This window comes from Panthera pardus, unplaced genomic scaffold (assembly GCF_024362965.1).
Source record: "Panthera pardus isolate Hobbes unplaced genomic scaffold, ASM2436296v1 HiC_scaffold_2, whole genome shotgun sequence".
Lineage (NCBI taxonomy): Eukaryota > Metazoa > Chordata > Mammalia > Carnivora > Felidae > Panthera > Panthera pardus.
The window spans coordinates 16,288,622-16,316,209 of record NW_026526765.1 but is presented as its reverse complement, the minus strand read 5'-3'; the positions used below and the strand labels follow the sequence as shown (position 1 = coordinate 16,316,209).

The window sequence follows — 27,588 nt, the reverse complement described above, 5'->3', positions numbered from 1 at the left end:
ACATGCTTGTCCATTTTTTTGCGATATAGATAGGCTGAGAATATTTAAATATTTTAAGTTCTGCCTATCTTTTGGTTAATAATTCTATCTTTAGGTCATTTCTTTCTTCTTGCATTTTTACTAGAACTTTTCATGAGAAGCCAACCCACACCTTCAACACTTTGCTTAGATACTTCTTCAGGCACATATCCCAATTTAATCGCTAGAATTTCTACCTTCCACAAAACACTAGGACATAGACCCAAATGAGCCAAATTGTTGCCACTTTGTAACAAGGGTGTGCTTCCTTCACTGTCAAATAACATGTCTTCCTTTCCATCTGAGACCTCACCGGAATGAACTTTCCCATATATATTTCTACCAATGTTCAGTTCAAGATCACATAGGTATTCTCTGACAAGACTAAGGCTTTTTCCCCAGTTCTTCTCTTTTTCTTCTCAAAAATTCTCATCAACATTGCCTTTAAAATCCTTTCATGGCAATGTAAACATTTTGGTGCACGTACCTCCACAAACTCTTCTAGCCTCTGCCCATTACTCAGTTCCAAAGTTGTTTCCACATTTTAAGGTACAGGTGTACCTTGAAGATACTGTTGATTGGGTTCCAGATCACCAAAACAAAGGGAATAGAATAATAAAGTGAGTCAAATGAATGTTTTGTTTTCCCAGTACATATACAAGTTATATTTACACTATACTCTATTAAATATGCAATAACATTATGTCTAAAAACACAATGTATATATGTTAACTGAAGAATATTTCATTACTAAAATGTGCTAGCTCTCATGTGAGCTTTCAGTGCGTTGTAATCACAGATCACCCATCACTGTAACAAATTCAAAAATAATGAAAAATTTTGAAAGACTGCAAGAACTATCAAAATGTGACACAGAGACACAAAGTAAGCAAATGTTTTGGAAATGTGATGCTGAGACATGTGCTCAACACAGGGTTGCCACAAACCTCAATTTGTTACAACAACAACAACAAACAAGGGACACACGGGTGGCTCAGTTGGTTTAGCATCTGACTTTTGCTCAGGTCATGATCTCATGGTTCCTGGGTTTGAGCCCTGTGTGGTGCACCACACTGGTGGTGCAGAGCCTGCTTGGGACTCTCTCTCACCCACTCTCTCTGCCCTTCCCCCACTCACACATTCTCTCTTGCTCAAAATAAATAAACTTAAAAAAAAAATGCAATATCTGCAAAGCACAATAAAACCAGGTCTGCTCGTATTCGTTGCAGTGGCACCTCGACTTCTCAGTACCATCATTTTGTCTTGGCCAATTTATCATGCTGAAATATATCACAGCCTGGTGACTTCTATATGAGTATATTGTGATTTCTTTCCAGCTCTAACCATGTGACTCATTTCTTCTGTCATCTTTCATTAATAAAATTCTCTTAATTATATAAGACAAAAGTTTGAAAGATAGTCATAGAAGTCTTCCAGCTAAGTATGTTTACTTAATCTTATATATTGTACCCCTAAATATGGCTCAAAGATATCTTCCCGCCTTTCTATCTAATTCATTGAAACCATTTCCCTCCTCCTCCTCCTCCTCCTCCTCCTCCTCCTCCTCCTCCTCCCAAGACATCCACTCCAGCTCCATATTAATTCCATATATTTTGTTTCATATAATCTAGTGCATCTCTTCTGCACCTGATTTCCCTGGGCAATCTGAAATAAACTGGTATTTTCATTCTTAATGCTTCTTCTGTCAAAGAGAAATAATCTACGTTTGGCCAATTGCAAAACTGAACATCTGTTCTTAAGAAGTTTTTCTAGGCTGTTTGGTTTTCTTTCCAAAAAAAAAAAAAAAGAAAAAGAAAAAAAAGAAAAAGAATGAAAGAAAGAAAAAGAAAAAAGAAAAAAAATCAACGAACATAATTAGTATTCATAGAGAAAAATATAACTTCATCTACTTTTCTTGGATATTTTTTTCTCTTGGGTTTTAAGAGTACCATTCTATTAATGAAGAACTTTTCTTTCTATATATTAACAACAACAACAACAAAAAGAAACAAATAAATGAAACAAAAAAAAAAGAAAAAAATGCCTTTGTTTAGAAATATCAGCTCTATTAGGGACATGGTTAGAAAAAAAGGCATAAGAATTAAGGGGGCATTATAAAATAAATGTAATTTCAAAGTTGCCTGTTTATCATCAAATGTAAATGACTGATATCGTGTTTTTTCAAGGTAAATTTTGGGTAATGACAACATTTGTTCAGATTGAACTGGTTTTATTTAGATCCTGTTTTCAAGGCACAACAGGTTTCTCTTTTGCCACTCTCCAAATATATCCTGATATCAATCTTCTTTTCTTCAAATCTTTCTGCTTCTTGCTAGCAAATCATTCTTGGGAGAACTAGACATCCCAATAGATTTGTCAGCCATCGAAATGGAGAATTTAGCCTCTGCCTGATGAATACCTAAGTTCCTTTCCCTGCTGAGCATACAAATCCCCCCCTGTCTGTCAAAGAAGCACTCCTTGTGTGTCACTGTAAAACCACCCTTTTTTAATACCAAATATTTTGAAATTTAAAAATGTAGGGCTCAGGCTATTATGCATGAGTTTTTTTAAGAATAGTTAATTATTAAATACTGAATTGAGTCATTCAGAAAACTTGAGATAGCTAACAACAACTCCCTATTTTATAGTATTTCTTTTCATGTCTCTTTTTTGATATGTTATATAGATAATTAAAATAGGCATATTGCCATTTGACAACTTTACAGCATCCAAGCAAGATCAAAATCTTCCTTCTCGAGTTAGCATAATAAAGGATAGCAAGAATTTTTATATTACACTGATACATGCATTTTTAAATTAAGCATTTTCATACTTAACTCATATCTGCCTTTCTCTTTGAAGGCATCATTCACAACTAAAAAAATTATTTGCTGAAATGATCATATATTGTTATGTTAACATTTATAATTTTTCAGCCTGAAAACAATTTTAAAGCACTTTTTGATTAAGAACTTCTGAGGACTCAGGGTACCTGTGTGGCTCAGTAGGATAAGCATCAGACTCTTGATTTCTGCTCAGGTTGGATCTCAAGCTTCTTGAGTTCGAGCCCCACGTCTGGCTCTGGGCTGAAAGTTCAGAGCTTGTTTGGATTTTCTCTCCTCCTCTGTCTCCCTGCCTTTTCCCCACAATCTCTCTCAAAATAAATAAATAAACTTAAAAAAAAAAAAGAACCTCTGATGATTCAATAAGCATCCTAGTAAATTGCTCAAGAATATCAATATCATTATTGGCAATATCCACTATTTCATTGAATATTGATGGTTTAGTTGTGGCATTTAAGCTTCGGGATTGATTGTATCTGTAATTAGGATTAAGTCTTGTAAACAGTCCAGGCAAACTATCAAATTAAAATAACATTGAGACTTTTATAAAGCGTTATTTTAATTGTTTGCATTTTAAGTATTTTTGCATTGCTATTAATTCTTTTTTAAAATGAATATTTAGATTAAGAAAGAAATATATTTTACTGACTTACTTTTGAGTCAGTAGAATTAATATACAATTGTTCAACATAATGTTATATGTTTGTTTCCTCAGGCAGTAGTAGAACAATGACAGAACTCACATCCAGTGAAAATTATAAAGTCCAGTTCTCCAGCATATGGACAGGCAGATGGATAGTTTTTGATCCCAATAGAGACATGAAAAATATCCGGGAAAAAATGTTAACCTTCACAGTAAAACAGGGATTAATTTCAAATCCAACTGGTATATTTGCAAAATAACTGAGAGAATTAGAGGATGTAACTAAGGGAATAAGGGGTGCTTGTAACTCTTAAAAATATTTATTTGGGAAAAAAATTCTAGATAATTAAATGTTTTTATCATAAAGATCAAGTCTTTATATTATGCAATTCATAGAACAGGAAAACAAATAGATGGATGCATTCTCTTCTTTGGGGTCACTTTTTTTCTTTTCTCAGTAACAGAGTTTTCATATATAATGTTCTATTGTCTTTGAATAGTCAGGGAAAAAATGTGAATATTGCTTAAATGTGACATAGAGGAGAAATTTAGTGAAAAATGGCTATATTGCCTTTCCATGTCCTTCTGTTAGCCTCACACAAGAATGGAAAATCGGATTAAAAAGTGAGTGCTGCAAACATTTCTAGTGTATTTCTCTACATAATAGCATAAGATTTGTCTTATTTTACCAGCCTTGAAGTTCATTATCTCAATTACCTTATCTCTCCGCTGAAAACTGAGAGTCACTTTGACCGAAATATTTTAGAATTATAATAAGTTTCAAGAACTGGGGAAATTTCCATGGAGAACATGTGGAACTGATTTTGTGTACCTACACCATCCTCTTTCAATGGTGCAATTTTAATGCATGGCTTCATTTCTGCTTAGTAGTAGATGGAATTTTGCTGTTATAGATTATAGAAACTGAGAAAAAAATTAAAAAAAATAAAAAAGGCGAAGAAAGTGACTGGTTGTGCTCTTCTCCCAAGAAGAAAATGGAATCAATGCAGTGTTCTCTGTTAAGGAAGGAACATGTAATTCTGGAGATGAAGTAACCGTGGATCATTACACTCCACGATGCCTTGTTACCATTTCTGTGGCATCTTATAACATAACAAGAGAACTGACAATGTATCACATTAAACATTATTCATGCAGAACACACATATCCACAATTAAACTAGATAATGCATTCACTCCTTTTATTAACTTTTAAATAAAAAATATTTAGTATCTACAAATGAATGCTTTTCAAAGTGTAATAATTCACTGGCCAGCTGAACCCCTCTAGATTCCTCTCTGATTTCATTTCCCTTACTCTTCCTCTGAGTAATCACTATGCTGAATTTTTTTTTGTCAATAAGAAATAGTGACTTCCTCTCCTATGAGGTGCCTGATGAATAATTCTGTCATTTAAAAAATCAGATTGTTGGGTTTTGATAATGACTTAAAATCTTGGTCTTTTTCTTGAATTTAACTTGACCCATTATAAGCTATTTGTGTTGGAAATACCACATCTGATATATAATTTATGTTCACATACTTAATAACATATTTTGCTAAGCAAATTTTTAACTTTATATTAAACTCTATCTATGCTGGGGTGCTTGGATGGCTTAGTCAGTTAAGCATCTGACTTTGACTCAAGTCATGATCTCCCACGTCATGGGTTTGAGCCCCACATGGGACTCAGCTGATATCTCAGAGCCTGAAGCCTGCTATGGATTCTGTATGTGTGTGTGTCTCTCTCTGTCCCTCCCCGTCTTGTGCTCTCTCTCTCTCAATAAATACATACATACATACATACTTACATACATACATAAAATAGCAAACAAACATTTTTAAAAATCTATGAATTTCTTTACATTTGGGGGAAGTTGTAATATACATGAAAATTTTACCTATTTTGAAAGCATAAATATATTCCTATAATTTGTTTTTACCAAGTTTTCTTATTTATTTTAATTTTAAAATAATATAATTAACGCCCAATGTTATATTAGTTTCAGGTGTACAATATAATGATTCAAGAATTCTATTCCCTTCTCACTACTCAAGATAACTGTACTCTTGAAACCTTATCTGTTTCACCTCTCCCCACCCATTTCCCATTTAGCAACCACCAGTTGGTTCTCTGTATTTAAGAATCGTTTTGTGTATGTGCTTGTCTCATTTTCTTTGCTAATTTGTTTTCTTTTTTAAAATTCTACCTATGAGTAAAATTTCATGTCCTTTGTCTTTCTCTGATTGACATATTTCACTTTGCATCAATACCCTCTATGCCAATCCATGATGTTGCAAATGACAAGATCTCACTCTTTTCATGGCTGAGTAATATTCCTCCATATTCTTTTATCCAGTTGTCTGTATATGGAAACTTAGGTTGCCTCCATATCTTGGCTATAAATAACACTGCAAAGATTATAAGCATATCTTTTTGATCTAGTGCTTTCATTTTCTCTGGGTAAATACCCAGTAGTGAAATTACTGGACCATATAGTAATTCTATTTTTAATTTTTTGAGGAAGCTTCATACTGTGTGCCTACCCAGTGTCTGCACCTGTTTGCTACTATTTCAAAAATCGTTAATATATTCACCTATTTTGTTTTCCACAGTTGTCCTTTAAGAGTACATGATTTCATCCACCTAGAATTACAGACTTTCTGCTGTATTATACAAGGATATGTTTTTTTTTCTTGTATGTTTAACCAATTAGCCAAACAATATTTATTGACAAGTTCATCTTGTTTTGCTAATATTATTCCTGTCATCAGGTATTCAGATATGCTTCATTTTTGTTCTTGGTTCCCTGTTTTGTTAGTCTACTTGTCTTTCTTGATGTCAGTGCTGCGTTGAAATAACTATTGTAATGTTAAAATTATCTTTGTTGTCTAGAAGAAATTTGACCTACTTAACACTTGAGATGTTGAGATGTGTTTTGACTATATTTCAATCCTTGCATACCCGTACACATTTCAAAAGTGGCTTGTCAAATTGCTGAAGTGATTTTGGATTTTGTTGACGCTATTGCTGAATTTTGGGGAGAGATATCTTTACAAAACTCAATCTTTTCTTTTTTCAAGGATGGGGAGATAGAAAACCTTATATATAGGGAAGTACAGATTTAATCCTGTCAGTTTTCTTTCTTGTTACTCGAAACATCATGGCTAAATTTGGTTAACATCAAGAAAACCTTTCTTCTTTTGTCCTAAAAACTCTCTGTGGTATAAATATAGCAACGCATCAGCTTATTTTTGGTCAATATTTGCTTTATGTTTGATCTTTTCTCAGTCTTAAGTGACTCTTCTTTTTTTTTAATGTTTGCTTATTTTTGAAAGAAAGAAAGTGTGAGTGCATACGCCCACATGCATGAGCAGGAGAGAGGCAGAGAGAGAGAGAGAGGGAGACAGAAAATTTCAAGCAGGCTCTGTGCTGACAGTAGACAGCTTGATGAAGGGCTTGAACCCATGACCCCCAAAATCATGACCTGAGACAAAGTTGGATGCTTAAAAGACTGAGCCACCCAGGCGCCCCTAGGTGATTCTTCTAAACAGTTTTCAAGTAACTTTTTAAATCCTATATGATAATTTTTGAAATTTAGCTAAATAATTACTTCTACTTATTTGATGATAAATTATGTACAATATTTGATATTGGATTTGACAAAAAATCACAGCTAATATTGTGAATTTGGACATATTTATTGTTATAAATTTTCATTAGAAATTGTCTTTTTTTCCTCTATTTCCTGGCAGTGTTTTAGGAGCAGGAGTTCTTATATTTCTTCTTTTTTTTTAAAGTTTTATTTATTTTAAGACAGAGAGAGTTCATGCGTGTGGGGGAGGGGCACAGAGAGAGGGAGAGAGAGAATCCCAAGCAGGCTCCTCACTTTCAGTGCAGAGCCCCACCCCCTCACGAATCATGAGATCATAACTTGAGCTGAAATCAAGAGTCAGATGCTTAACCCACTGAGCCACCCAGGTTCCCCAGGAGTCATTAGATTTCTTTCTTTTTTTTTTTTTTTAACATTTTTATTTATTTTTGAGAGACAGAGAGAGACAGAGCATCAACAGGGGAGGGGCAGAGGGAGAGGGAGACACAGAATCTGAAGCAGGCTCCAGGCTCTGAGCTGTCAGCATAGAGCCTGATGGGGGGGGGGGGGGGCTCAAACCCACAAACCATGAGATCATGACCTGAGCTGAAGTCAGCTGCTTAACTGACTGAGCCACCCAGGTGCCCCAGAGTCATCATATTTCTAATTCAACATTATTCTGAAATTACAACCTTTATATCTCAGGTTTTCTGATGTGTGTGTGTGTGTGTGTGTGTGTGTGTGTGTATGTGTGTGTGTGTATGATTTATGTTGTTGTTTTGTTATCTATTTGTTTCTTATTGGGTTTCTCCTCATGAGACTTAATCTGCATGTGTTCACACATATTAATGTGCTGTTATACTGGGATCAGCAAATGCCTCCTGGATTCCTATGTGGTTCACCCTCTAGTCTGAGTATATCATAACTTGGTATCAGCTCATGGGTTCATTTTCTATTTTATGCTAATATTCTCCCCAGCATTTGAATTACTTTGTGTGGGAATCTAGCTGGCCACATTTTGGAAAAAGAATTCTATTTCTGTATGCAATTATGCTTAGCACATATCGCCAACAGAGCAGCCATTGTAACTTTTGTGGTAAAACATAAAAATTAATTCCCAGTTGAATTACATTAAAAATCAAATACTTGAAGAATACTTGAGGACAAAACCTTTTTCTCACTACTTTTCCTACTTACTTGCATTTCATTCAACATTAAATATTAACATAAGAAATTTGGTGAAAATATTTTCCTAGTTTTAGAAACAATTACATATATGTTTCTAGATCTCACAAATAAGATCACTGATATTGCTTATGGAGTACTAACAACAGTATTGTTTGGATGAAATAGCTTATGTAATGTAATTAATATTGTCCTCTTATTCAATTTATTTAAAAGTTTTTGTAATGATTTTAAGCATTAATTTTAAACTATTGTTTTTTTTTTCCTTTATTTACCTTAAACTATTTCAATTTAATTTAAAATATTGTAGGTTGGGCTAATCCTGCCATTGAAGCAGGATTTTTGCAGTTAACTTTGAAGGGACGTATGAAATCAAAATCTTGTTTGTACTATCCAAGTGATATCAACTTCCAGCAGAGAGGCAAATGCAGTTTCTTTCATATTGTTAAATATGTACTGTACTTCTAATGACTGATGCCTTTCACAATTGAACTCATTTAATTTAATGTTCAGGTAGATTAAAATTACATTCGTAACTATGTTATTTTCCTCTTTCATACTTTTTCATCAAGTGATAAACATATCTACTCACTGTCAATTACCACGAGGCAATACCCCTTAAAGTCTTAAAATTGAAGTCCCAATTTTGTTTATATGACTTATATAAGTCAATATTTGATATTTTAGAAATAAAAAAACTGAGGTATTTTTAAAAAATGTTTTTTTTTTAATTAACGATAAATCTAGCATTATTTTACTTCTTTTTAAATTTAATGTTTAGCTCAATACAAGGCAAACGGATTATTTTATCTGCTTCCTCACTCAATCTATTATGATATGCTGCTTAGTTGAAGTGTAGGATAAAAGAAAACAAAACAAAAACAAGGCAAACAAAAGAAAAACTTGACCTCACTTAGATATGTGGTTGAGAAAGGCAGCATTTTAATGTTTTGTTTTGTTTTGTTTTGTTTCAGGTAATTGTGACTTTTTTGATACTACACCAAAACTCAACAATTCAAAAATACTTCACCTGTGGATGGTTTTGTAACATTACGCTTTGGCCATTTGAGAAATATTGGTTTGCTGAGATATACAGAACTTTAAAATATTGACAAATTTCATTATTAAAAAATGCAAATTTGCCAATATTATGAATAATCTTATCAGAGAAGTCTTTAAGATTTGGCATCGTGTCAAAATCATGGACATACACACAAGCTTTCCAAAATTTTCATTGTTGCTTAAAATAATGAATCCTGGCCAAAAACATTATTACTTCTTTTCTTTGAGGTGGAAGCTCCCTTTGTTTACATTCAAGGAAATGTCTAGAAATGACCAAATCTAAGTAGCTACATTTGGCTGTTACTATGTCAAGTAAAAATGGTATTCCATGAAAAAACAAACAAACAAACAAAAACAGAAAACAAACTAAAAACACCTAGTTTAGCTCACAACTAAAAACTCAAGCAACCACACTTACACTTTCCTATGGATGATCATTATACTTCAAACCACAGCACAAGTATTTCATGTGTGTTTCCTATTTCTTCACATAGAATATAAAAATTATATGTGTATATATATATACATACACACACACACACAAGGGCACACATTTATATATATATATATATATATATATATATATATATATATATATATATATATATGTTTTCTTTTTTAAAGAGAAACTAAACATTTTTTTTCCTTCTCTACCTCCCATTTGCCCTCTTTTTTCCTTCTTCTTTTTCTCTTCTAATTTTTTTTCTGTTTTTCATGCAACTACATAGAGTTAAAGAATATCACAAGTTTTAGTACAGTTGAGAGGCATTTTCTTGATTTATGTTTAGGATCCAGCATTTTTACCTATAATTTTTTCCCATCTGTCAGCACAGTAAAATCAGTATATATAACATTTAATTACTATGGAAATAGTTTAAACCTCGCACATCTGATGGGGTCTCAGGGATCACCAGGGGTCTAAAAACCACACTTTCAGAAGTACAGCTTTAGTGCAATTTTTTCTGTCACATTTTTAGTACCCTAGATATTATGCAAATATATCATAGGGAAAAACAACATAAAATCTAACATAACTTAGATAGACATTTTAATGAATAATATTATACATAACATAATTATGGCTCTTAGTTATTATGTTCCTTCCAACATTGTGAAAATACATTAAAGGGGACTGATTTAGTTATTGCTCTGTGAGCCCTCTTTGCCAGGGTTACTAAATCATTGTCATTTAAGAACATAATTAGCACATCTCATTAGCTAATGAAGATAATGACCATTAAAATTCTTTTCCAATTTATGGTTTCCCCTTTATCACAATTTAACAACAATATCGTTTCAGGGTAGTGACAAAACTGGCTTACAAATGACCCTTATACTAATGAACGAGGAGCACCTTGTATCAAGGAGCAAAGGATTATTTATACATTGCACTCCTAATTATATTATATAGTGGATTCAGATTGCTGATGACTTTCCAATGTGATTCGTTCAAAATGTTGTATTTTATCATTGTCATGTTGGGAGGTACAAACCCAAGAGCACAGAATATGACTGTTTTTCTTTAGAAAACTCTATTTATGGAATATAGTTCATTTCTACATTAAAGTAAAGGATGAATTATAATGATCAATGCATATGGACTATAAAGGCATTTCTGAGTAAATTGCCCTTATTTTTATATAGAGAATGCTCTATTTGTTCAACTCATTTTGTTTTTCTGAAAAAAAAAAAATGTTTTTCCTATTTTAAATGTGAAAAACACATTTAAAAATATCTTAAATTGAAAACAATGTTCTATTGTTAATTATTAACATCCTCAAAAGGATAATCCAGATGGGGTAAAATCTTTTGGAGTTGTTGAAATAAATGCATTTACATTTAACAATATAAGTCAAAAAGCTGAATTAGAAATGTACCGATCCCTAATATCACTTTGAGGGTAGTTTTATCAGTTTTCTATTGCTATGAGCAAATTACCACGAACAAAGTGTGTTAAAACATCTATTTGTTATCTCATAGTTTCTCTAAATCAGGGGTCCAGGTCTGGGTTAGCTGGCTTTCATAAGAAGGAAAATGAATTAGTTGGGGCTATGGTACAGTCATGATGGATGCATGTCAAACATTAGTCCAAACCCATAGAATATACAATGCCAAGGGTGAGCTCTATGTAAATTATGGGCTTTGGGTGATTGTAATGTGCCAATGTAGGTTCATAAATTTCAACAAATGTACCACTTTGGTGGGAGATGTTGATAACGGGGCTATGAATGTGTGTGGATACGTGATATATGGGAAATCTCCACCTTCCCTTTGGTGTTGCTGTGAACCCTAAACTGCTCTAAAACAATAGAATTTGACAAAATTGTATCAAAGGAGTAGGGAGAGCTAAGAAATGCAAATGAATCCTTACTGAAATTGTCACTTAAAAGAACTGTTGCATTTAATATATTAGGTATCGTAGAAATAGCTGAAACAGAGACAAGACAGTATGATTTAATTAGAAAGTGAAATATTTTTTAATAGGGGGAAAATATAATAACTCCTTTCCAAAAGGTATTTAAATGACTTTTTCCCTTAAATGTGAATAAATGTATGTGGCACAGAAGATGGGGTTTTATTCATTGGTGAAATCTCCTGGTTGATGCAGTAGTTTGCAATATGCTAAAAACATTTATAAATTCATACTTTTTCCAGATTTTAAGCAGTTAAATTGGGGGGGGGGGGGGCTGGGGGCAGTGTGACAGTTAGAGCCAGTATTTGCATTAGGCCATACACATGAAAGAGAGAGCTGCTTTTTCTATGCTAGCAATGGAGCTGAGAGTAACTGATCAGTCATATGCTTTGGGCCTCATTTCCAATAGGGCTATGTTAACTTTAGCAAAACATGTAAGTTCGACATAAATAGGTCCCTTTGTGCCCACATATGAGTTTCCCTCTAGTAGAATACCTTAATGCAATTCTTAAAAACTGTTCCTTGGAAATTCTTGTTGATCCTGAACACAAATCATGCACGCATGAGTTACAGTGTCTCCATACATCCTGCACTGTTAATGAGTGATTCTAGTCCCTGGTAACAAGGCACCTGAACATTGTATCATAACTAGTTCCTAAAACCAAACTTAGAAATCAATCTCATTGCGTTCCACTTACTCTAATTTTAAGAGAAGCCATATTGAAAAGATCGGAGTTCCAAAGTATAATCATGAGAATGTTCGAGTAGGTCGCCTAGGGAGAATGAAGCTTCTGAGCAGTACATATTCTAAAGGACTTTGGGACTTTTTGCTTCGATAGATCCATAGATCTTGATACGAATAATTCATAATCCCTTCCAGTCTACTTTTCTTTTTTAGCACTTTTGATGATCTAACATACAATACATATTTACTTAGTTCTGCATATATTTTACTCTCCATGAGGGCAGATGACTGGCTCCTTGGTTCCCTGCTGTCTCCCCAATATGAATAATAAAGTTTGGTACCTAATAGGTAGTCAGTAAATCACTGGTGAATGAATAATCTATTCCTGTAAACTTATTCCTAAAGTATTTGAGGATTCTGTTTGATTTTCTAAATGTCATTTTGATCAATTTTAGAAAGTAGAGATCACAGCAAACCACATTGTCACTTACCTACTTTGTTAAGGCAATTTTAGCTAACTATAAGAAAAAAAATGTTTATTTGTTTATTTTTTGAGAGAGAGAGAGAGAGCGAGCAGGGGACAGGCAGAGAGAGAAGGGGACAGAGCATCTGAAGTGGGCTCTACACTGTCAGCACAGAGCCAGATGGGGGGCTTGCACTCATGACCCTTGAGATTATGACCTGAGCCAAAGGAGGAGGCTTAATCAACTCAGCCACCCAGTGTCCTACTTTTTAAATTAAAACAAAAAATGTTTTAGAGAGTTGAGGGACCCCTGGTTGGCTCATCCAGTTAAGTGTCCGACTTCGGCTCAGATCATGATCTCATAGTTCATGAGTTTGACCACGGCATTGGACTCTGTGCTGACAGCTCAAAGCCTGAGACTGCTTCAGATTCTGGGCCTCTCTCTCTCTCTCTCTCTCTTTCTGCCCATCCCACCCTCATGCTCTGACTCTCTCTCTCTCAAAAATAAATAAACCTTAAAAAATTAAAAAAAAAATATTTTACAGAGTTGAGATTCTAATAGGGATCTGTCTCAAAAGGCTATGCCCTGAAAGAGTAAATTAATTAATTAATTAATTAATTAATTAAAAATTTAAAAAAATCTGGCAATTTAAGCCCCTCAATATTTTACCTTTTCAAAAAGTACATCTTTCCCCATGATGTTTTCATGAGTTGGATTCTTGATTGGTATGGAAAAATGTGTAATAATTATGCTTTGTATTACTTATAACTATGCATGACTTATAGGATATGAATATTCAATAGTTTTTCATTTTTTTTCTTTCAGGACACAATCACAGTAGTATATAAGAAAATATATCACCAAACAGTCATGAAGTGACTTATAAGGTAAATTTTTTTGTATTATTTCGTTATATAAAAATGTTATAGAAATGTCAAAATTGTTGTCATACTGTTTCTCTTAAAAAACTTTATAACTATCCTGATGTATTTAGAGGGTTGACTTAGCAATTCTCTTCTTTGTTTTAAAAATCTCTCTTTAAAACAAACTATTGTCTATCTCCTATTTTCTCTAAGGAATTTTGGAACTCTTTCTCATAGGCACACATTTCAAATGTCATAGAACCAGCAAAGGTGCATTGACATTTGGCTGGCTTTTGTTAAGTGTTTTTCTAAATTTTCTTTTAAGAAGGTGAAAGCTCAGAAAAGAGTTCTCAATGAATATATGGCTAGGTTTCCATATTTTAAGAAACTATTTAAAAACCTATTTTTAAATATAATTTGGGGGGCACCTGGGTGGCTCAGTCAGTTGAGCGTCTGACTTCGTCTCAGGTCATCATCTCACAGTTTGTGAGTTCAAGCCCCACATCGGGCTCAGTGCGGACAGCTTGGAGCCTGGAGCCTGCTTCGGATTCTGTGTCTCCTCCTCTCTCTGCCCCTCCCCTGCTCATGCTCTATCTCTCTCTGTCTCTCAATAATAAATAAACAGAAAAATTTTTTTTAATAATGTAATTTTGTATATGGGTGTGCTTGAAATATATACACGTAGAGAAGTCAGATTGTTTCATTAATTGTTTGGGCTTGTCACCAGATGCAGATCTCTTTCCCAGTGAACTCTGAAATTGTGTTTTATGACATCTTTAAATGTCAGAGTCCTGAGATTTAACTGTTTCTGGCTATTCCATCATTTATCTGTGTTTGATAGATAAGGTTTACAATGATAACTCTATTCGAATAATAAGTAACAGGTATAGATACTGGAAAATTTCATAAATAGTAGATAAAACTACACCTTCTACAATTTTGGTGACTGACTAATGAATGGCATCTAATCTAAAACTGCCTTGCATTGGGGCACCTGGGTGGCTCAGTCAGTTAAGCGGCCGACTTCGGCTCAGGTCACGATCTCGCGGTCTGTGAGTTCGAGCCCCGCGTTGGCTCTATGCTGACAGCCCAGAGCCTGGAGCCTGTTTCAGATTCTGTGTCTCCCTCTCTCTCTGACCCTCCCCCGTTCATGCTCTGTCTCCCCCTGTCTCAAAAATAAATAAACGTTAAAAAAAAACTTAAAAAAAAAAAATAAAACTGCCTTGCATTATGACGAACTCCTTCTTGAATAGTTAAATTTCTTATGAAAAGATGAAATGTTAGGATACAAGCTATGAAATCAAAAGTAGTATATTAGTTTATTTTGCATAAATTACAGTTCATCACACACATTCTGTACAACTGCCTGGCTTCTTTGGTAAGTGTGCATGTCTGTTTCAATCCTGCTCTTTTATATTAATAGAAAGGTTTAAAAATGCTGATCTATTAGAACACTCAATGCTTTCAATCATATTCTATTGTTTTATGTGACGTACTTGCTATTTTAGAAAGAGAACTCTAAATACAGATCTAATCTTGTGTTAATATATAGAAAACAAAAACAAACAAAATCGAGAGCAGATTGTGTTCCACTCAAATCAAACGAGGACATAGGGCAACACGGTTTTCAAGTGTTAGATATCTACTGCCTCATCCCCACCTCCTGATGTGCCCTGAATACCCTTTAAGGACCCTAAACCCTTGATCATGTTGGAAACTCTTGCCAAGGGTGAGATTTCCTATCACGTAGATTCGGAATTTATTTGTATTGCATGCAACTTTGTTCTTGAAAATGTCTTTTTGGATGCAAAACCATGTGGGACTGAAACAAACCACACACACACACACACACACACACACACACACACACACACACAAGCAAGATATAGAAACAATATTTGAAAGGCTTTGTGGCATACACAGCTTAATTAATTTAATAATAAATAAGTTACTTTATTCTAACTAAATAAGACTACTTATCATCATGAGCATATTCATCATTTCAGGAAAAACAGTGGGTTAGTGTGAGTGGGTGTGTTTGTGTGCAAAAGTTTACATCAATTTTCATTCCCCAGGATGTAATTAAACATAAATACCTTTGAAAATTGAAATATGAATACATAATTTATTATTAAATTGGTTATTGTGTTTATATTTTACAGTACCATCCTTAAAATTGTAGGTACTTGCAGGGCGCCTGGGTGGCTCCTTCGGTTAAATGCCAACTTGGGCTCAGGTCATGATCACAGGGCCCATGAGTTTGAGCCCTAAATCGAGCTCGCTCTGTACTGACAGCTCAGAGCCTGGAACCTGCTTCAGATTCTGTGTTTCCCTTTCTCTCTGTTCCTTCCCCACTCATGCTCTGTCTCTCTCTGTCTCTCAAAAATAAATAAACATTAAAAAATTAAAAAAAAAAATTGTAGGTACTTGTGAATCACTGAATCATTTGTGTTGCACGTGACAGCTAAAATCCCTAGCATACTTTAGGGAAGCCTTATGTGACAGCCAGTAGGATCTCTCAAATTTTATCATCTTATAAGATAGTGCTTTTTTTTTTTTTTCTCTGAAGTTTATTTATTTATTTTGAGAGAGAGAGAGAGAGAGAGAGCAAGCAGGGGACAGGCAAAGAGAGAGGGAGGGAGAGGGAATCAAAGCAGGTTCCACACCTTCAGCACAGAGCCCAAAATAGGGCTCAAACCCACGAACCATGAGGTCATGACCCAGGCCAAAGTCAAGATTCAGAGGCTTAACCAATTGAGTCACCCAGGGGCCCCATGTGCTTAATTAGACTTTTAGTATTAGTCCAAATTTCCATGACTTTAGGTCAAACATAGATCTATCCAGTGTAAAGTAGGGGAATATGATTATGTTCATCAAGTGAATTTCATCTAAGTCTATTTTTCAGATTTACACATTATTGCAACTTATATTAAAAAGAAAAAAAAAAACAAAAAGGAGAAAAGAGAGCTGGAAGAAGAGATTTTACACTGACTTTCTTTGCCAATTAAACTCTAATTATATCTTTACATTGATTCTATGTTAAATCTCAGTTACATTTTGAGTCTTACAAGTTATTCTGGAAAATATATTATAAAATATAACATTTAAGCATTTAAATATCAAGATAATATTTGAATTTAATGAATCAAGATAGACTTTAATATAGAGGTTAATATCCTTTAAAAAGGAAAAATTTTCCACACATTGGATATATTTATAATTTTCTTCTTCATCTACATCCTTTTTTCTTTCTTTCTTTCTTTCTTTCTTTCTTTCTTTCTTTCTTTCTTTCTTTCTTTCTTTCTTTTCCATCTCTCGTTTCCAACCAGCAAGGGTCCTTCATAAAGAGCTTACATTTTGGAAGAAAGTTCATATTCCACTTGCCTTCTATAACTTATACCAGGACATCTCTCATCAAAATTTTTTGAGAAACATGATTTTCAGCAAGGCACATGTCCATTTTATTTATTATTTATTTTTAGATTATTATTATTATTTAATATTTATTTATTTTTGCAAGAAAGAGAGAGACCGAGCCTGAGTGGGGGAGAAGCAGAGGGAGAGGGAGACACAGAATCCAAAGTAGGCTCCAGGCTCTGAGCTGTCAGCACAGTGCCTGTCTCGGGGCTCAAGCTCATCAACCATGAGACCATGACTTGAGCCAAATTGAACGCTATGTGACAGAGCCACCCAGGTGTCCTGGCTTATGTCCATTTTAAATTAATGTTTGAATTGTCTGTGGAGTAAGATTCAAACTCTGCCTGCTGAATGTGTAATGGAGTAGAACCACAAACTCTGCACTGTAAGTTATAAAATAGTTAATAGATGTTTCATAATTTTGAGAAATTATTCACTTGGATAAACAATCAAACATTTTCTCTGTTTTTAGATGAAATGAATGTGAGTACATAATTTATACATATTGATACTCAAAATCTACCTCATATGATTTTCAAGGTTATGGTTATTTTTCATAATTGTGTGAAAGTCGCATAATACATGTTTACTGGATGAAAATATTTAATATTTACCCTTCCCTTTTCTCGAAATGTGAATACTAATATATTTCTATCCTATAAATTTCAATAAATGCTATTTCACATAATTTATATGAGATAAAACTATGACGCCTCTGCTGTACTTTCCCAATACTAGATTTTGTTCATTTGTTTCTATCAATCTTTCTTAGTCTAATAAGGATTCTTCATATGATTATATAAAGAAATCAAATAAATTGTATAAATTTCTACATGGCAGCATATAATAGACTATAGAAGTCTTTGCTCATTAATATGACTACATATTACATATGGCTAATATTGAGTGCACTCAGTAAGTTATTGGTGTTTGTAAACTTATCTACTCCTCAAAATTACCTTATGATATACATATGATTATTACTTTCCAGAAGAACTGTGGATAAAATCAAACTGGCATGATTTTTATACGACTCTAGACAGACACTATAGGTTAACTAATTCGAATTTAAATAAACCTAAAGGGATGCCTGGGTGGCTGTCAGGAAAGCATCCTCCTATTGGTTTAGGCTCAGGTCAAGATCTCATGGTTCATGAGATTGAGTCCTGTGTCTGGCTCTGAGATGACAGTGCAGAGGCTGCTTGGGATTCTCTAACTCCCTCTGTGTCCCTGACCTGCTCTCCTCTCTCTTTCTCTCAAAATAAACAAATAAACATTAAAAAAAACAAAACTTAAGACAACAAAAAAATTATATCAGAAACTAAAAATAAAAGCATTTAACATAGAGTAGGTAAGATTAACCACTTATGAAAAGCTTCTGAAGCATAAAAAAAAAAAAAAAAGAAAAAACAAACATAAAGTGATTCACATTTGTGATTACACTTAAGTTTCTTCTTCAGTCTTCTGAGAGATTTAACGTACACCTTTAGGGAAAAGCAGCAACAATTGTGGTGTAAATAATAAAAATTTAGTCTGTAATGAAAACATGTTTGTTATATGGAAGTGTTCTAATAATAGAAGATTTTGTTGAGTAATAACACATATTGGAAGTGGGTTGTAAGATCTTTTAAGTATTGGGATGTCTGGGTGGCTCAGTCGGTTAAGCGTTCAATTTTGGCTCAGGTCATGATCTCGCAGTTCTTGAGGACCAGTCCCGCGTCGGGCTCTTTGCTGACAGCTCAGAGCCTGGAGACTGTTTCAGATACTGTGTCTCCCTCCCTCTGCCCCTCACCTGCTCATGCATGCACTCTTTCTATCCTTTTCAAAAGTAAATACACATTTAAAAATTAAAAAAAAAATCTTTTAAGTATTTATTCAGCTGCTGTTTCTGATTAGCATTACCCTTAAAACTTCTAGCTTTACCATAGATGGGCTCAAATAGCAGGTAAAACTGTTAAACTATCTTTGTCCTGACTTCACACATACATAACTACTTATAATTCTAAGTCTGTTTGTTTGTTTTTTGATATCTCAGATTTGAGATGATAGTGTTATAGAAAACAAATTGACTCATTTTGGTAACTAGAAATATACACCCCGTATTCACAGTTATAAAACAAAACATTCTGGTGTATAAATCAATGTTTTAGAAGTTTGGCTAACATGATTCACTTACCTACATTCAAAACTCAGCTTCTGTGATGTAAAACTGAGAATCCAATTTAGATTAGTTAGTACCCTTACTTTATGAGACCTTTTTTTCTTTCTCTTTTGATAATTAGTTCAACTGCCTGAATGTTATAACTGCTCTATAATTTCATTTCTAATGGAGATTCTGAATACTTTATAAGAGCACTTTAACAGTTATACACAGAAACAGGAAATAATGTTCAATTGTAAATAGTGACATACCTCTTCATCTGTTACTCTGAATTAAAACACATTGCTATTTAAAAATAAAATAAAATGGTAGCTAAAACAAAGATACCATGTGATTATATGAAGGTCAATATTTGCTTCCACTTACATTCTTAAGCACAGAGGAGTAAAATATCATCATAAGAGGCCAAACAATTGGCCCGGGGTCTCTACCTGCAAAAGGTCACTGGGATTGATGCTCACGTGTGTTTAGTTTGCACAGATAAAAACTCAGATTTGTAGTTGCCAATGTTGAGATGTGTGTTTCATGTTTCAAAAAGAAGCAATTCTAAAAAAGAACATCAGGGACTACAGTGCTCGAAAAGTGGCCCTCAACATTTTCATCGCTTCTGCTGCCACTTCTTTGGACGTTAGAGTTCATGGCAAAGAGAGTTTGTGCTCAAATCTCTCAGATGAACGCTGTTCTTTCGTCATGTAACCAGTAGATTTATAAGCATCTTCTATCTTCTGGGGGTAGAATCAGGCTGGCAGTTTATAAGGAAGAACACGATTGTGTACTTCCATGTTTCTTGCACATTTGTTGATGAATGACATTATTTATGTTACTTACAGTCAACTACTTACCCCTTTTTCTTACTTAATGGTGTCATCTATTTGAAACATGTCTCATTGAAGAAATAACCTTCATACAGTCAGAATGGAATCTATCAGTTCAATATTTAAAATCTTACCAAAAGTTTTAACTTGAAAAAAAAAAAATAACCTCATATACATTTTATCATTCAGTGACCACACATTTAAATATTTTTATTTTATTTTTGAGAGAGAGAGAGAGAACGAGCAGTGGAAGGACAGAGAGAGAGGGAGACACAGAAATCTGAAGCAGGCTCCAGGCTCTGAGCTGGCAGCACAGAGCCTGACATGGGCTTGAACCCATGAACTATGAGATCATGACCTGAGCTGAAGTTGGACGCTCAACTGACTGAGCCACTCAGGAGCCCCAGTGATCGCATTTTTATAGTTTAATTTACTTAAACCAAAGAGAAAGTATTTGGTATATGTTTATAGATAAATAATTATATTTTTTCAGAAGATAAAGTGAAATAATTATCTAGTCAATAAAAATAAATGAATCTTTTGAAATATCTGTTTGAGTTCATTGCAAATTTTCTCATTTTGTTTCTAAATATTTTACTTTTGATTTTAATCAAAATTATTTGTTCCTTTTACTAGTTATCTACCAGCCTCTAGCTATTATTGTGAAGTCATAAAGCCTACATACTGTGACTTCAACTACTAGAATTTTCCTTTTCCCAAAAAATGTATCTTTGACCCACCTCTGACAGTATGCCAGTTCCTTCTTACAGAATCTGCTATCTTCACAACTGTCTTTGACTGTATTGAAGAGAGTACCCTTAACTTTTTGAATTTATATTCCACCTTGCTGCCTCCCTGCGGGTAAACATTTGCACATTACTTGGCATAGGACAGATTAGTAAACATTAACTGAATTGAATAAAACTGGAGAAGCGTGAGTTTAATAGACTGTGTCTCCTAAAACACACAAAGAAGCATCAGAACAGAGGTTTGGTGAGAGGTGAGGAAGGAACATCTTGAGTCAACTCATTAGCATGAACTAGTATGTTATGTGAATAAATTGTTAGGCTGGATGTTTGGGAAGGCACCGAGGTGAAGGCATGGGCTGTGACAGGCAGGGCTCCACTGGACGAGGAAATAAGGAGAAAGCAGGAAAGATGTCAGGGGCTGAAGTGAGCTCAAGAAAAAGAGCTGAGCTTCCAGGTATGGAGTTAGTTTGGTTGACCCACCGTGTGGTATTTCCTTAATTCAAGAAAAATTCCCAAATGCTGGATATTTCCACTTTATGCATGTAAATGACTATATGCCCTCTCTAAGCCAGTTACTAAGGGATTGGAATACATAATTGCATTTAATATTTAGAAAAATATAATTTTATTATCTCCATTTTATTGATGAGGAAGTTAAACCTAGGTTGGTTTTGGGTCCTTCTAACACCAGCCCTTTGCTCTTGACCATCAGGAATATAGGGGTATTCTGCATAGAGTTTTGTTCACACAGATGTGCCATGGTTGAGGTCGTCTGGTATTTTGAATTATTGGTTTCTTTCTAATTCTGGATTCATGATTATCTGCTTCACATTGTTACTTCTGCTTTCCTTCAAGCAAAAGACTAGAATTCTATTTCAAAAGCATGTGCACAATCTTTTGTTTCTTTATACATTGTTTTCTGTCTAGAGTTTACACACCTTTCATCAAATTCTTAATAGATCTGTGACTAAAAGGGGTTTTAAAGAAATAAGAACAACAAAGGGATAGGAAGAAAATCATACTGAAAAGTGGATCGTTTGGAAAGCACAGCTGTGTTTGCAAGTGGTTTCCTAATTACAGTATGTGATAATTGGTATGCACAAATAATGAATAGTCACCTGAATAAAGTTTGTGAAATATGAGAGGGAATTTTTATAAGACAGATTTATAAACGCACAATATGGCCTCTATACACATCTCCTAACTTAACTGCTATGTCTCTAAGTTGATATTTTATAGAATTAACTCAAGGCCAATCTATGTAGTAAGCACCTGTCCTTTGGCCCTACCTACCACCTTTTATATTTAGCACCACTACTGTCAACCTATGGACATTGTTCATAATTCCATATACTGCTGTTTCACCTTTCTTAAATGTTGGTAGTCATTCTCTGGCTACAGGACAATCACAATCACCACAACATCTAAACTTGACCATGTGCTTCTTTTCTTAAGCTCTTGTCATCTGTTAACCAGAAATGATGATACCATTTGTGGTTGATTTATGAATGACCTATTACTCCCTTCTGAACTTTGATTTCATATTGCAATTAAGATGCAGAATCAAGTGATAACTCAAATACTGAGAATGTCTGTTCTACAATAGGGCCATCAGGTTTTCAATGTGCTTTATATGTGATTTTTTTTTAATGTTTATTTATTTTTGAGGGAGCAAGAGCCCCTACGCGTGGGGGAGGGGCAGAGAAAAAGGGAGGAAGAGAATCTCAAAGAGGCTCCACACTGACATGCAGAGCCCCAAGTGGGGCTAGATCCCACAAACCATGAGATCATGACCTGAGCAGAAATCAAGAGTCAGACGCTTCACAAATGGAGCTAGCTACACAGGAGCCCCTGTGATGTGTTTTTATGTGTTGTGGGGAATGTTTAAATAGGGGCTTGTGATCTATCTCAAATCATGCTATTCAATGTCATGAGGTTTTTTTGTTTGTTTGTTTGTTTGTTTGTTTGTTTGTTTTGCATAATTACAATATCAGGTGCTGTGCAAGGCACTGCAATGTACATTTGTCATCTTGCTGAGTGTTTTCAATGTTCTAAGATAAGTATTAATATCCCCTTTTTCTTAAGGTGGTATATTAAACAACTCAGTCTGGATCAGGTGGACATTCACGCTTTGGTTTTCTGGATATAATTTTGGAACTTTCTCTTTTATCATGACTGGCCTGTTGAGCATCTATTCTTTTTACCTTCCCCATTGCTGTGGTTTCTATTTTAGCTCAGAAAAATAAATTGTTTCTGGGCACATTTGTTTTGGGATTCAAATCCAGGAATATATATGGGCATATAAAAATGTTTTAGAACCTCTTTTGATATAGCTTCACTTGTTTTAAGCTAGAATATACTACAGAAGAATGCCATCTATTTCAATATTATTGCAAAAATGGTGTTTCCAGATTGTTTTATAAGAAGGTAAAATAAAGTTTGGGACCGATTTTAGCATGAGTGTAGGTTTTATTTATTAAGCCTGTTCTACAAGGACAAGAAAAGCCATTGTGCCAAGCTGGAGACATATCTACTAACAAATGGCCATTTAGTTCTGATTTAATGTAACTCCTGGGCACCAGTAAATCCACTGATGCGATACCAAGCCAAAACATAAGATCTTTAAGTTTTGAGGCTTCCTGTCAAACTGTTGCTTAATGCAGTCATACTCAGACATTAAATCTGCTGTTTAAAGACTAAGTAAATTAAAAAAAAAAAAAAGCTGAGTTATCTCTCTCTCTCTTTTTTTTTTTTTTGGCGTTGATGTGGGAAATTAACCAGGTTCTTCATTCATTCCGCTGATGTATGATTTTAAATGTTGGGTGGAGATAAAACTGCCTTACAAGTGACAAAGACAAAGTTTATTTGATAAATAACATAGTACATTATGTAAAGTCATTACAATTCAAATACATTCAATCATTTTTTTCTTATTGCAGAAGTTTTGAAAATAATAAAGTGTCAAGAAACAACATTTGTATGTATTTGTCATAACTTTATTATTTTCATGTTCGCCTGGTCCAACACATAAGATCCTACCAATTTTTCTTAAAACTATCAATATTGAGATTTTCTGATCATTGTAGAAGTAGGCAATTTATTTGATTATCTTCTGACTGTTCTTTTCCACTATGTAAATGATGAAGCTAGTCTGAAGTGGATTGTCTCATTGAGACAATTGAGTATCTCATAACCATATCAGAGATCCTTTTTAACAACAACAACAACAGCAACAACAACAACAACAAAGATTTGATTGATGGCCTGATTCTGAAAAGTCTTCTTTTACTTTAAATTAAATCATGAAAAATAAAATTTCAAAAATAAAATTCAGCACCCCTCAATAGAAGCTGTTATTAGATAGTATGTTGCCAGTCATTTATGGTAGATTATATTTAGTTATTTTCTCAATCATATGTTGAAATTGTCTTAAATGGAATATTTATGTTCTGAGCAAAATATCTTAATACTATATAGTGCCCCATACTTCAATCACTGGTGATAAAATTTCAGCTGAATAGTGTCAGAAATCTTCAATGAGGGTCCACAGAGCTAAGCTTTACTGGTAGTTTGACCCTTATTAGGTGGATCATCTTGAGTAATTAACATACCTTTTCTGGGCCTCAGGCTCTTGATCTGATAGTTAGAGGTGGGGGTGGAAGGGATGTTTCCAAAATCCTCCTGGAACTGAAACTTTTCTGATATGAAGTTTCAGATTATAATGTTAAACATAATTACTGAGTTTGTGTCATGATCTATTTATTTCATTTAAGATTGCTTATTTATTCAGTTATTTACTTATGTTAAATTGTATTTTCTTAAAAGTTTAAGAGACCATCTCAGTCAAGTTCAATTTTGGACTCTGTTAGGATTCTCTTTGAACAACAAAACTGTACACATATATTTGGAGACAGAGCTATTTCTATTTAGACAAAGTTTTACATGATAATAAATAATAATTTTATTAATTACAAATGATATCTATTTGTCATTATGTAAGAAAATATCGTTATTTTTTAGAAATTGATGCTAAATTGTTTACAAGAAATTTTCTTTATATATGGTATTTGAAACAAAAGTTAACTAAAATTTGTAGATAAAACACATATACCAAAACGGTCATAACTTAAATTGAGATTATAAGTAGAATGGAATTTTCCACTGGTATTCCTTAGTATAGTTATAATGCTGGGAATTGACCCAAACAGGGTGTAGATTTACTAGGTGCCTTTACAGTTAGGGCTTACACTTGAGACAGTTCTAACATATGGAATGTACCCTGTGGGTCCTAAGTAGATCCTTGAATAAATCTGTTGCTTTCATTCCTTCACCTTCTCGCTGACTAATTTTTCACAAATCAGATGTAGGTAACAAATATTTACTGAGAGTTTAAGCATTGCCTCAGAATAAACATGATTTATTTTTTTGAAATACATAAACTTGTCTCTGTGGTGCTAAGAATGATGATTTCTGTGGAGATAGGAACTCATTTCTGCCATCAAATAAGTCTTCATCTCTAAATCCCTCTCAGCCAGGACATTAATAAGCACATATCACTCACACTCATTTCATGTTCAGGCACTCCATCAAAGCTTCTCTTTAGGTTTTGGGACAGACACAATGCCTTCCAGGGCAGACAATTTGGGACAAGACAATTTTTCCCTATTTTGGGACAGATAATATATGCCTAAACATGGTCTCTGGTGTCAGAGACCTGAGACCTGGGTTCAAATCTCAGTTCTTAGCACTTATTAGCTATTAACATTAAGATAATTACAGTTTAATGTTATCTACAAAAAGAAACAAAAAACCAAACAAGAATATCAACAACATGGTTTGTTGAGAAGTTAATAAATTAATAATGCAACACCTGACCCATATAAACATCACAGTTAAGATGTCTTTTTATTTGTTTTAATTTTTATTTATTTTTGAGAGAGAGAGCATGCACACACATGCACACACACCACGAGTTGGAGAGGGGCAGAGAAAGAGCCAAGCAGGCTCCACACTGTCAGTGCAGAGCCCGATGTGGGGCTCAAACTCGCAAACTGGAAGATCACGACCTGAGCCAAAGTCAAAAGTCCTACACTCAACTGGCTGAGCCAGCCAGGCACCCCAAGATACCTTTATTTATAACATTTTTTGTTATCACCAATATCTCAAAAGTAAAAAAAAAATAAATATAATAACCATTCTATAAAGATTTACTAAAAAAATATAAAATTTTTGGAAATTGTTCCAATTTGTTTTGAAATTAATTTACATACAGGGAAAATATATAATGATTGTTAGTTTTATTGTTTGATTAAATATGTATATCTGTCTATAATTCCACTTTCTCAACTTTGTGTTTTTTCTGTCATTAAATTTTTCAAGATACTTTTCTATTCTTAATGTAGTAAGCAATAGCTCCTTCTTTTCCCAAAAATCAGCACAAAATAGAAGCCAGAACTTGGGAATCAAAGGTTCTTAACTGAACCTTTAATAAATTATACATCGTCAGCCCTCAATGGTCGGGCCTCTAGGAACAGATGACAGCATAGATTAAATGAAGCTTTACAGATGTTAAAATGGATCCAAGTAAAGAAGAGTATAATTAGAGATTAGTTAGTATTTTGCTTCACCATTCATCACATTTTAAATTTCACCTGAACCTGTAAACTAAATTCAAAGATTGATACATAATTAGAAAATCTTAAAGCAATCAACTTAAAATGTAGACGATGTTATCAAATCTTGTGGATTCATGTGTAGAGTTAGTAATCTATCAAATCCAGTCAATAACTGTTTTTAAAGTAAACACCTATGTGTGAAGCACTCTTAAAAGTAATTCAGAAAATAAACTTCTGTGCACACTTATTTTCAGCATAAAAAGAACTTCCATATGCATTGCTTGAATTGATTAGTGCACATAGTTTGATTAAAAAGTGCAATTTTCTCTTTTTTTTAGCTTTCATTGTAGGAGAAAAGCATAAATCATTGTCTTGAAAACCTAACAAATTAAATCTACACTTGGATGCAATTACAAAGTATTATTAGTTTTTCTTTGATATTAGCAATCATATTTTTGTGTTTTTTTCCCTTTTTTTATGTTCAAATTAATATTTAAAGACCCCAAATGATGTTTGCTCTTCTAGTACATATATTTTGTCACTTCAATTTAGGATAATTGACATCACAAATAACTTTTTTCTGGAAGTCCACATTTTTTGCATTTTTTTAAATTTAATACATCTTTAACTAGTGACATGTGTGTATCATTGTTAGCCAGATACTGGTTTCTTAAGACTGAGATCTAAGAGATCTTAATTAAACAATATTACAAGTAAGAATAATGTGAAATAATAGAAGAAAAAAGATTTAAAGGTTATCAAATATATTTTTGCTTAAGTGTAAATAATTTTAACTCTATTATTCAGGCAGAATTGACATATAAAATCTATGACTGTTTAGAGTAAAAAAAATACATAATATGCTTTGAAAGAAGCATAAGGTATGAATTCATCAGAAAAATCAATTAGTTGACATTACCACTATCTGGAAAAGTCCCTCTTTCTATTTTGTAATCCCTCCTCAACAGGCCTCTCTGCCTTCCATGTCTTTATCTGAGGTCTGATATTATAGATTACTTTGTATGCCTAGAAATTTTACAAATAGAATAGTATATAACATGT

General features: G+C 33.8%; 1 protein-coding gene across 6 annotated transcripts in view; it reads left to right on the top strand.

Moving 5' to 3' along the window:
- Positions 1–27,588, top strand: part of CDH18 (cadherin 18) — a 992,712-nt gene that overhangs the window by 271,791 nt on the left and 693,333 nt on the right. For all 6 annotated transcript variants that reach the window (XR_008423672.1, XM_019450749.2, XM_019450750.2 and 3 more), the window contains exon 2: positions 13,732–13,793. The gene's annotated coding sequence lies outside the window, so the exon portion shown is untranslated. The remainder of the gene's footprint in view (positions 1–13,731; positions 13,794–27,588) is intronic.